The sequence below is a fragment of the Otolemur garnettii genome, unplaced genomic scaffold (genome assembly GCF_000181295.1).
Source record: "Otolemur garnettii isolate 467f Iridium unplaced genomic scaffold, OtoGar3 scaffold00284, whole genome shotgun sequence".
In the NCBI taxonomy this organism is placed as follows: domain Eukaryota; kingdom Metazoa; phylum Chordata; class Mammalia; order Primates; family Galagidae; genus Otolemur; species Otolemur garnettii.
In genome coordinates this window covers 392,586-402,763 of record NW_003852679.1, presented here as the reverse complement: position 1 = coordinate 402,763, position 10,178 = coordinate 392,586, and the positions used below count along the sequence as shown (strand labels likewise).

At 36.1% G+C, this 10,178-nt stretch overlaps 1 protein-coding gene and 1 non-coding gene across 2 annotated transcripts in view; one reads left to right on the top strand and one right to left on the bottom strand.

Annotated features, from left to right (window-relative positions):
- Positions 1-10,178, top strand: part of LOC100955207 (disintegrin and metalloproteinase domain-containing protein 32-like) — a 196,496-nt gene that overhangs the window by 119,564 nt on the left and 66,754 nt on the right. The gene's annotated exons all lie outside the window — the stretch shown is intronic.
- Positions 2,195-2,299, bottom strand: LOC111722594. The gene has a single exon (XR_002771342.1). It is a non-coding gene; the product is annotated as a U6 spliceosomal RNA (small nuclear RNA).

The following is a 10,178-nucleotide window of genomic DNA, read 5'->3' as shown; positions in this document are numbered from 1 at the left end:
TTGCTATTCAGACTTTGAACTCGATTTCTGACATCTCAGCCATCTGTTTATGGATGGGGTCTTCAGTTGCATCTGCCACATCCTTCCTTGGGGGGGGGGTTGATCTACTCTGGTTATTCATATTACCGGAGCTTTTGTACTGATACCACCCCATGATTATATTACCCTCTTTGGCTTTTCCCCTTGAGCTTTGTCAAGAACCTGCATGGTGTTATTGCCTTAGCGACTGGGGCCTGCTTCATGTGGTGGGACTAAGTAGCTCTGTCTTATTTTCAGCTGTTCTCTGTCCTACCCTAGTCATCAGTTACTCTTGGTTGAAGTCTCTGCTGTGGATAAATACCATCAATTAAGTTGCTTCACCCCCAACAACAACAATTGGGCAAGGAAAATCAAACCTTCCCTCAACCATACACCCAGGGTGCCACTTTGGATAGTCCTTGTGTGATTTTCCCAGTTCAAGGGGTCCAAATCAGTTGTCCCAGTCAGCACCAGTCTCAGGTGGGAGAGTTCAAAAAGTCTCCAGCAACTAGATAGGAGGTGTCTGCTGGTAACTGAGATATGACTCACTCTAGTACTCTGTAAGGGCAGAAAGACACACCCAGCAAATGAATTAGTCTGGGAAAGTTGCTGCTTTTTTACCCACTTTGCACCCAGTCACTGGTAATCCCACAGGGCTGTGACCCAGTTCATTCCATTGAGCAACTGCTCCCAGGGTTTATGACTGCCTGAGTCACCAGGAGATCTAAGTCCTGCTGGAGACCTTGGGTGTTTAAAGTATAGGCTGGGGCAGTTCACTCAGTTCCAGCCCCACTCCTGGTTGAAGTTGCTAGCATAAGAGGAAAGCAACTTCACAGAATTTGTTTCTGTCCTGGCTAAATTCCTCTGCAGTTCAGAGGCTGCTAGAGCTGATAAAAAAAAAAAAAACTCATCCCTGGGCAACAAGCAATTAGAGTTTACACTCAAGTGTCAAATCCAGCCTCTGCCTGCCCACTGCCTTTGTCTCAGCTATAATCCCCTGAAGGCTGGGTGCTATTAGGCTCAGTGAAGCATTCTTTTGTCTAACCCATCCCTGGAAGTCTGTGGGCTCTGTGCTCACTCCGCCCAGGTGAGTGCCACCCTTAGGACTTGTCTTTACTCACAGAACTTCCCAAGTCCACTCTGCCAAAATGCCAGCTTCCTCTGGTTGCCCAGGAAGACAGGTTGTGTCTGTCTGGAATGGCCTTAGGAGTGTGTGCTGCTGCAGCTGCCACTCTGCAACTCAGGATACTGCAGTTCCTGTGTGGTTGCCTCTCAGCTGACTTTCTTCCTCACTCCCATGCCACAGAATCAGCACAGACCAGCACCAGGTCTTTCCCCCTCCACACCTCTCTAGAAAATGCCCAAGAATCTGAACTCCATGGGTGACAGAACTCCAGACCTCAGGGTAAGAGTGGAGGGGAGTCCTGGGAATTCAAAGTTGCAGGTAGAGAATATATACAGTTTTATGCAATTTTACGGTTTTATGCCAGGCAGCAGAGTGTCATGGCCCTCTGGTAGGGGTAGAAGTTCCAGGTTTAGAGGGTCTCTCCTGAGGTATTGAGTGGGAGGACATTAGAATTCTGCTTGTTTGTTTGTTTGGAGTAAACTGTGAGCCCTTCTTGTGGGGGATGGAACTCCCATCCACTTAGTGGTGGATTTTGTACCTTTTGATTGTATTTTTGGAGTTGCAGCTCACCTCAGCAAAGTTGTTGTGTGTTCCTCAATCTTCTCTCTTGGCTCAGCTCCAAACCATTGGCTTACTTGCTAAACTTCTGTCCTTTAAATCTCTTTCTGGACAGGAGCCTCTGTGGAAAGCTGGCTACAGTCCGCCATCTTACCTCCACCTCAGTGGACTAAGAATTTAATATAAACATTTATCATTGCCTATTAAGTTTTACCTTTTGAGACTTGGTATGGGGGGCTCATGCCTGTCATCTCAGTTCTTTGGAGGCCAAAGAAGGAGGTTCACTTGAGGCCAGGAGTTTGAGACCAGTGTGGTCCACATAGCAAGAATCTGTCTCCATGGAAAGTTAAAAAAGTAACCAAATATGAGGTCTTTTTTGAGGTCAAGAGTTAAAGACTTTGGTCATCTATAATCATGCCCCTGCAAAGTCCAGTCTCAGTGACACACTGAGACTTTTCCTCAAAAAAAAAAAAAGTAACTCTTTTTTTTTTTTCAAAAATGGAATTCTTCATGAATTTGCATGTCCTCCATGTGCGGGGTCATGGTAATCTTTTCTGTATCTTTCCAACTTTAGTATATGTGCACTGAAGCAAGCACAAAATAGGTAACATTTTGATGTTAATTTGTGTGATGCAGCATTGTGTTTGCAAAAGCACACTGACAACATTATATGAATTCATTTTTAGGCAATACAGTGGGGCCAAGACATTCAGCAGTTGCAGTTGGAGTGACTTTAAATATTTCATTTCCAATGTGGATGCTAGCTGTCTTCAGAATAAACCACAAATGCAGATGAGCAGAGCAGCAATCTGTGGCAATGGCAACATAGAGGGAAATGAAGTCTGTGATTGTGGTTCTGCAGAAGTAAGTGATAACCAAGAAAACTGATGAATAAATTTGTTGTTATAGCAATCCTTTTTGGAAATGGTAGTATACAATTCAATATGACTGAGTACCATGAAGAATATCAACAGTAAGTGAAATCAGTTTAAAATACATAAAGGAAAATTCTGGCTTGGTTTTATAGGTGGAAGAATTTTAAACAGATCTAAGATTTACTGCAAAAGCATTAATAATGTAGAAAAATAGGAGTCTGGAATAAGTTGTTGCATTGCAGACTAAATATACAAGTTCTTCCTAAATCTCTGCTTAACTTTTGGACATTTCTATTTGTCTTATTGAAGACTAATATGTCAGCAACCTTCACATTTCCTTTATGGTATTACTTCACAGTGAAATCAGTAGTACAGTGACAAACACTATGATAATATTGTGATCTTAACACTAGATAATTTTCATAATTCTTGAAATTTGGTTGGTAGGAAAGCCCTGAAAATATAATGAATTTGTCCATAATTCTCTCAGTAAATATTCTGCTTTCTCTCTTTTTTTCTCTCTGATTAACTGCTTGTGTTAGCTCCAGAGCTTTATCCTCTACCTCTGAGATTCTTTCTTCTACATGATCTAATCTGTTATTGCTACTTTCTACTTCATCTTTAAGTTCCCTGATTGACTGCTTCAATTCCTTAAGTTCCACTATATCCTTTCTATAGTTTTTCTATCATTCATGTCTTATTTGATTCTGTTTTTGTATTTACTTTTGATTATTTTCCACTTTCTCAGAAATTTCCTTCATTTTTTTTTTACCATCCATGTTTTTTCTCCATGTTTTAAATGTCCTTTCTGTCATTTCTAAAATTTCTTTATACATGAAATCTTCTGCAGTAGCTACTTCCTAATCTCTTGGTTGGGTTTCTCTGTTCTGATTTTTTCACGTTGCCAGGATGTTTCTGCTGTTTCTTCCTAATGAGCACTTTCCTTTTGTATGTTTCTTTACCCTACTTTTCCCTTTCATTTTCTCCTCCTCTTTGATTTACTTTGTCTCTGTCCTTAGATGTTGAAGTGACACCTTCCAAAAGGAAGAGAAGAGTATAGAGCAAGAAGGGATAAAAGGTAAAAAAGGAGAAAAGAGAAAGGAAAGAGGGGAGTAAAAGGAAATATTGACAAAAAGAAGAGAGAAATAGAGAGAGAGAAAGGAGTAATAACATGTTACTTTGACCCACACCCACAAATCCCAGGCTCTAGGGGCTGGATTGGGTGGGTACCTGGAGGTCAGAAGCTCTTTTTCAGCCTGAAACAATAACAAAAAAGACAGAAAAAGAAAACAAAAGGATATTTATTTTGCATTTTTTCAGTAAAATGTTCTTTAAATTTCTATTAGGTCCATGTTATTATGTTGATATTCAGCCTAGATGTCCTGCCCAATTCTGACAATGGGATATTGAAGTCTTCAACTATTATTTTTGGAGAGTTCTATCTCCCTTTAGATTTAATATTTGCTTTACGTGTCTGAGTGCTCCCATGTGGTATGCATATATGTAATGTTTATAATGGCTATATTCACTTGCTAAATTGATCCCTTCACCATTACCTAATGTCCTTCTTTGTATATAGCTTTTCACTTGAAATATTTCTTGCCTTATTTAAATATCACTCCCCATTCTTGATTTTGGTTTTCATATGCATGACATATGTTTTTCATTTATTCGTTCTCAGTCTATATGTGTCTTTGCAGTCTTGTAGGGTGCAGATAGATTGATTGTGTCTTTTTCCAATTTTTTAAAATCCACTCAGCTAGTCTATATCTTTTAAATTTAATCTACTTATATTCAAGTGTTTCATGGTGTATGTATATGTGTATTCTCAGAGTGATTGATGATCACATAGATTTATTACTTGTTTTTGCAGTTGTGAACTTTTCTGCAATAAAGATACAAGTATCTTTTTGATAGAACAACTTTCTTACAGGTAGATAACTATGTAGTAATGGAAATGTGGATCTAATAGTAGCTATGATTCAGGTTATTTAAGAAATCTCTATACTGTTCTCCATGATGTTCTACTAATTAATATTCCCATCAAATTGTGTACATATTCCCTTTCCACCACATCTGTGCAACATTTGTTGTTTTTATGATTGTTTAATAATGACCATTCTGATGAGGTAAGGTGTTACCTCGCTGTGGTTCGAATTTTCATTTCCCTGACGATTATTGATATTGAGCATTTTTCATGTTTGTTGACCATTTGTAACTCTTCTTTTTAAAATGTTTATTCAAGTCTTTTGCCGGATTTTTGATCAGGTCATTTTTTTATTTTTTTATTTTTTTTTTAGAGACAGAGTCTCACTTTGTCATTCTCAGTATAGTGCCATGGCATCACAGCTCATAGCAACCTCCAGCTCTTGAGCTAGGGTGATTCTCTTGCCTCAGCCTCCCGAGTTGCTGGGTCTATAGGCACCCACCACAGCGCCAAGCTATTTTGCAACTGCTGTTATAGCTGGCTGGGGCAGAGTTCGAACTTGCCACCCTCGGTATATGGGACTGGCACCCTAGCCACTGAGCCACAGGTGCTGATGAGGTTATTTTTTATTTATTTTTTATTTTTATTTTTGCTGAATTCTTTGAGTTTCTTGTAGCTTTTAGCTAATAGTTCTTTGCAAAATGTATAGTTTTTAATATCTTTTCCTATTCTATTTGCTGGCCATTCACTCCATTGTTTTAGTTTAATTAGTCACAAATGCCAATTTTTTAAATTGCATTTTCTTTGGGAGTTCAATCATACATTCTTTGCATAAGCCAATGTTGAGAATCATATCATCAGCAGAAGATAATTTTGCTTTCTCTTTTTCAATGTGGATGTCCTTTATTTCTTTCTCTTGCATAATTGCTCTGACTAGATCTTCCAGGACTATGTTGAATAGAAGTGGTGAAAGTGGACATCTTTGTCTTCTTCTAATTCCTAGGGGGAACTGATTCAACTCTTTAGTTTCCATTTCTGGAAGTGTTTCTTTCCACCCATTTACCTTGAGTCTATAAGAATATTTACAAGTTAAATGAGTTCCTTAGGCCACAAACAGTGGATTGTGTTTTTATGCATTCTGCAAGTTTTTTAAGTGCAGGGATGTTTATGTCATTTATATTCAATGTTAATATTGATAGGTGAGGTGTTGTTGAGTCAGCATATTGATTACTACCTAGGTTCATTGTATTTTTATTTATGCTACTATTTTATAATAGCTGTGAGCTTTTTCTTTCAAATATTTTGGTACTCGTGAATATCATCCTTTCTTTAGATACTTGAATTCCTTTGAGCACTCATTGTAGGACTGATCTAGTGTTGAGAAATTTCCTTTACATCTGCTTATCTGTGGAATACTTCATTTCTACTTCATTTATGAAACTTATTTTTAATGAATAAAAAGTTCTTGAGTGAAAGTTAATTTGTTTATGAAGACCAAATACAGGAACCAAGCCTTCTGGCTTGTAAGGTTTCTGGTGAGCATTTTGTTATTTAGTCAGATAGGTTTTTCTTTGTAAATTACTTGATTTTTTCATCTCGTTGCTTGTAGGAGTTCCTCCTTCATGTTGCCTTGGTCAAGTGTGATGACTTTGTGTCTCGCTGAAGTCCTTTGTGTAATAAATGTCAAAGAGGTTAATTGAACTTATTGTATTATTGGAGCTTTATAGTTTTCCTTGTAGAAGTCTTTTTACTTCATTGGCCAAAAATTTTCTGAGGGATATATTTTTTTAATTTTTGTAGCTATTATAAATAGGATTGCTGCATTTTTTCTTCATTCACTGTTAACTATATACACACACACAACATACAAAACTTGGTCATATATGTACATTACATATATTTGTATGTTTGTTACATATTCTGCAATGCTATTTACATTGTTTATCAGTAGTAATAGTTTTTGATGGAATCATTTACTTTTTCAATATAAAATAGCATGTCATCTGAAAACAAGGATAGTCTGATTTCTTTTTTTATATCTTGGATAACCTTTATTTCCTTCTCTTACCAAATTACTCTGGCTAGAAATTCCATACTATGCAGAATAAGAATGATAAAAGTAGGCATCCTTGTCTTATTCAATATCTTAAAGTCTTTCAGTTTTGTTCTGTTAAGTATTATGTTAGCTGTGGTGTATCTTATATAGCTTCCATTATTTTGAGGGATATTTTCTTCTATACCTAGTTTTTTGAGAGTTCTTATCCTAAATGAATATGGAATTTTGTCAAATTATTTTTTAGCATTTATTTAAATTATCATTTTCTTTTTGACTTTGACTCTCTTAATGCAATTTATCACATTTAATGATTTGTATATCTTGAACTATTCTTGAAACCCTTGGATCAATCTCATTTGATCATGAGGAATGATCTTTTTAATAGACTGCTGTGTTTGATTTGGTAAGATATTGAGGATTTTTGCATCTATATTTACTGGAGATATTGGCAATTACTTTTCTTTTGTTTATTGTGCCCTTAACTGGTGTTGGTATAGGGGTGAGTTTAGCCTCATAGATTAAATTTGGAAGTATTTCTTCATCTTCGATTTTTTGGAATAGTTTTAATAAAATTGGTATTACTTATTTAAATATTTGGAAGAATTCATTATTAAAGATATCAGGTCTTGGATTTTTCTTTAATGGGAGACTTTCTATTACTACTTTGATCTCTGATCTCATTACTTGCTATTGATCTATACAGGTTTTATGTTTCTTCATGGTATAATCTTCAGAGGTTTTGTGTATCCAGAAATTCATTTTTTCTTTCTTTTTTTTTTCAAACTTTTCGTTTATTGTTGTCTTTTGTTGGTCTTTAGTATTTTTATTTCTGAGACAGAGTATCACTCTGTTGCCTAAACTAGAATGTCATGGCATTGGCCTAGCTCACAGCAACCTCAAACTCTTGGGCTCAAGCAATTCTCCTGCCTTAGTCTTCCAGGTAGGTAGGACTACAGGTGCCCACGACAAGGCCCAGTTTTTTCTGTTTTTATTTTCTTTTCTTTAATTTTTTCTGTTTCTAGTAGATATGGGGTTTTGATCTTCCTCAGGCTGGTCTTAATCTCCTGAGCTCCATGATTGAAGGATTATAGGAGCAAACTTCCTTGCCAGTCTTTTTTTCCTTAGTCTTTTTAAAATTATTTTTTATTTTTTTCCTTAGTCTTAATTATGTATTTCATTTCATTCCTTCTCATATTTCCACGTTTGGTTTATTCTTTCATTTCTCGTTCCCTAAAGTGTATCATTAGGTTGCTTGCTTAAATTTTTTCTACTTTTATGATATTGAAACTTTACTCTTAGAACTTCTTTTCCTGTGTTTTGGTATTACTTTGTATTTGCATTCATTTTAAGAAGTTTTTAAAATTATTTCTTAGTTTCTCTGTTAATCCATTGAACATTAAAAGCATATTGTTTACTAGCCATGTTTTATGTAGCTTCTAAAATCATGGAATGGAATAGAGAACCAAGAGATGAAACCAGCTACTTACAGTTATCTAATCTTTGACAAGCCAATTAAAAACATTGAGTGGGGAAAAGATTCCCTATTTAACAAATGGTGCTGGGCAAACTGGCTGGCGACCTGTAGAAGATTGAAACTGGACCCACACCTTTCACCATTAACTAAGATAGACTTTCACTGGATTAAACGTTTAAATTTAAGACATGAAACTATAAAAATACTAGAAGAGAGTTCAGGGAAAACACTTGAAGAATTCAGCCTGGGTGAAAATTTTATGAGGAGGACCCCCTCAGGCAATTGAAGTAACATCAAAAATACACTACTGGGACCTCATCAAATTAAAAAGTTTCTGCACAGCCAAGAACACAGTAAGTAAAGCAATCAGACGGCCCTCAGAATGGGAGAAAATATTTGCAGTTTATGTCTCTGACAAAGGTTTAATAAGCAGAATCCACAGAGAACTCAAACATATAAGAAGAGAACAAGTGATCTCATCTCAGGGTGGGCAAGGGACTTGAAGAGAAACTTCTCTGAAGAAGACAGGCACATGGCCTACAGACATATGAAAAAATGCTCATCATCCTTAATCATCAGAGAAATGCAAATCAAAACTACTTTGAGATATCATCTAACACCAGTAAGATTAGCTCATATCACAAAATCCCCAAATCACAGATGCTGGCATGGTTGTGGAGGAAAGGGAACACTTCTACCCTGTTGGTGGGATTGCAAACTAATACATTCCTTTTTGAAAGACATGTGGAGAACACTTAGAGAACTAAAAATAGGCCTGCCATTTGATGCTATAATTCCTTTACTAGGTATATACCCAGAAGACCAAAAACCACACTACAACAAAGATATTTGTACCAGAATGTTTATTGCAGCCCAATTCATAATTGCTAGGTCATGGAAGAAGCCCAAGTGCTCATAAACCCACGAATGGATCTATAAATGATGGCATATGTACACCACAGAATACTATGCAGCCCTAAAGGGTGGAGACATTTCCTCCTTCATGTTTACATGGATGATGCTGGAAAATATTCTTAGCGAAGTAGCTCAAGAATGGAAAAAGGTATCCAATATACTCAGCCCTACTATGAAACTAATTTATAGCTTTCATAGGAAATCTATAACCTAATTATAGCCCAAGAATATGGGAGAAGGGGAGAGGGAGGAGAAGGGAGTGGGGAGGATGGGTGGAGGAAGGGTGATTTGTGAGATCACGTCTATGGATCTTTTTTTAAGGGTACACGGGAATCTTTCTAAATGAAGAATATAAATATCTTAACACAATAACTAAGAAAATGACATGAAGGCTATGTTAACCAGTTGGATGGAAATATTTCAAATTGTATATAAAAATAGCACACTGTACCCCATAACAGTATCAGATCATAGTACACAGCTATGATCTAATAAGGAAAAAAGAAAAAAAAATCCCTCCTGAACATTGTAAACACACAAAAATAATGATAATAATTTTCTTTTTCATGCTTTTCTGAGGTGTCACTATTCTAAATGCTATTGTTTTTTTTTCCTGTTTATTTTGTATCCAGCAATATTTCTGAATACCTTTGTCAATTATAACACTGTATTGGTGGAGTCTTTATATTTTTCACTCTATAAATCATGTCATCAGCAAACAGAGATAATTTTACTTCTACATTTTCTGTTTGTATCCCTTTACTTATTTTTCATGTCTAATTGTTCTAGCTAGAATTGGTATTTTTTTAATCATCTATTCAAATCTTCTGCCAGTTTTACAAATTAGGGTGATTTGTTTTTATTGGTTGGTAAGAAGTTTTTATTTTTAACATAGGCAATACTAGTTCTTTATGTAGCATACATTACAAGTATTTGCTTCCAAGCTAGGTATGGGCATTTAAATTTCTTAACATCTTTTGAATCTTGGTTTTTAAAAATTAAGTGCAATTTCTCTTTTTTTTCCTCCTATGGCTCACACATTTTGATTTTAGTTCTATAAAATCATTGCTTATCCAAGTATTGGTCAATTTCCTTCAGGTTTTCATATTTCTGAGAATAAAGTTTCTTGTAGTATTCATGGAGGATTTCTTGAATTTCTGAGGGGTCTGTTGTGATTTCATCTTTGAGGAGGACCCCCCGGGCAATTGAAGCAACATCAAAAATATACT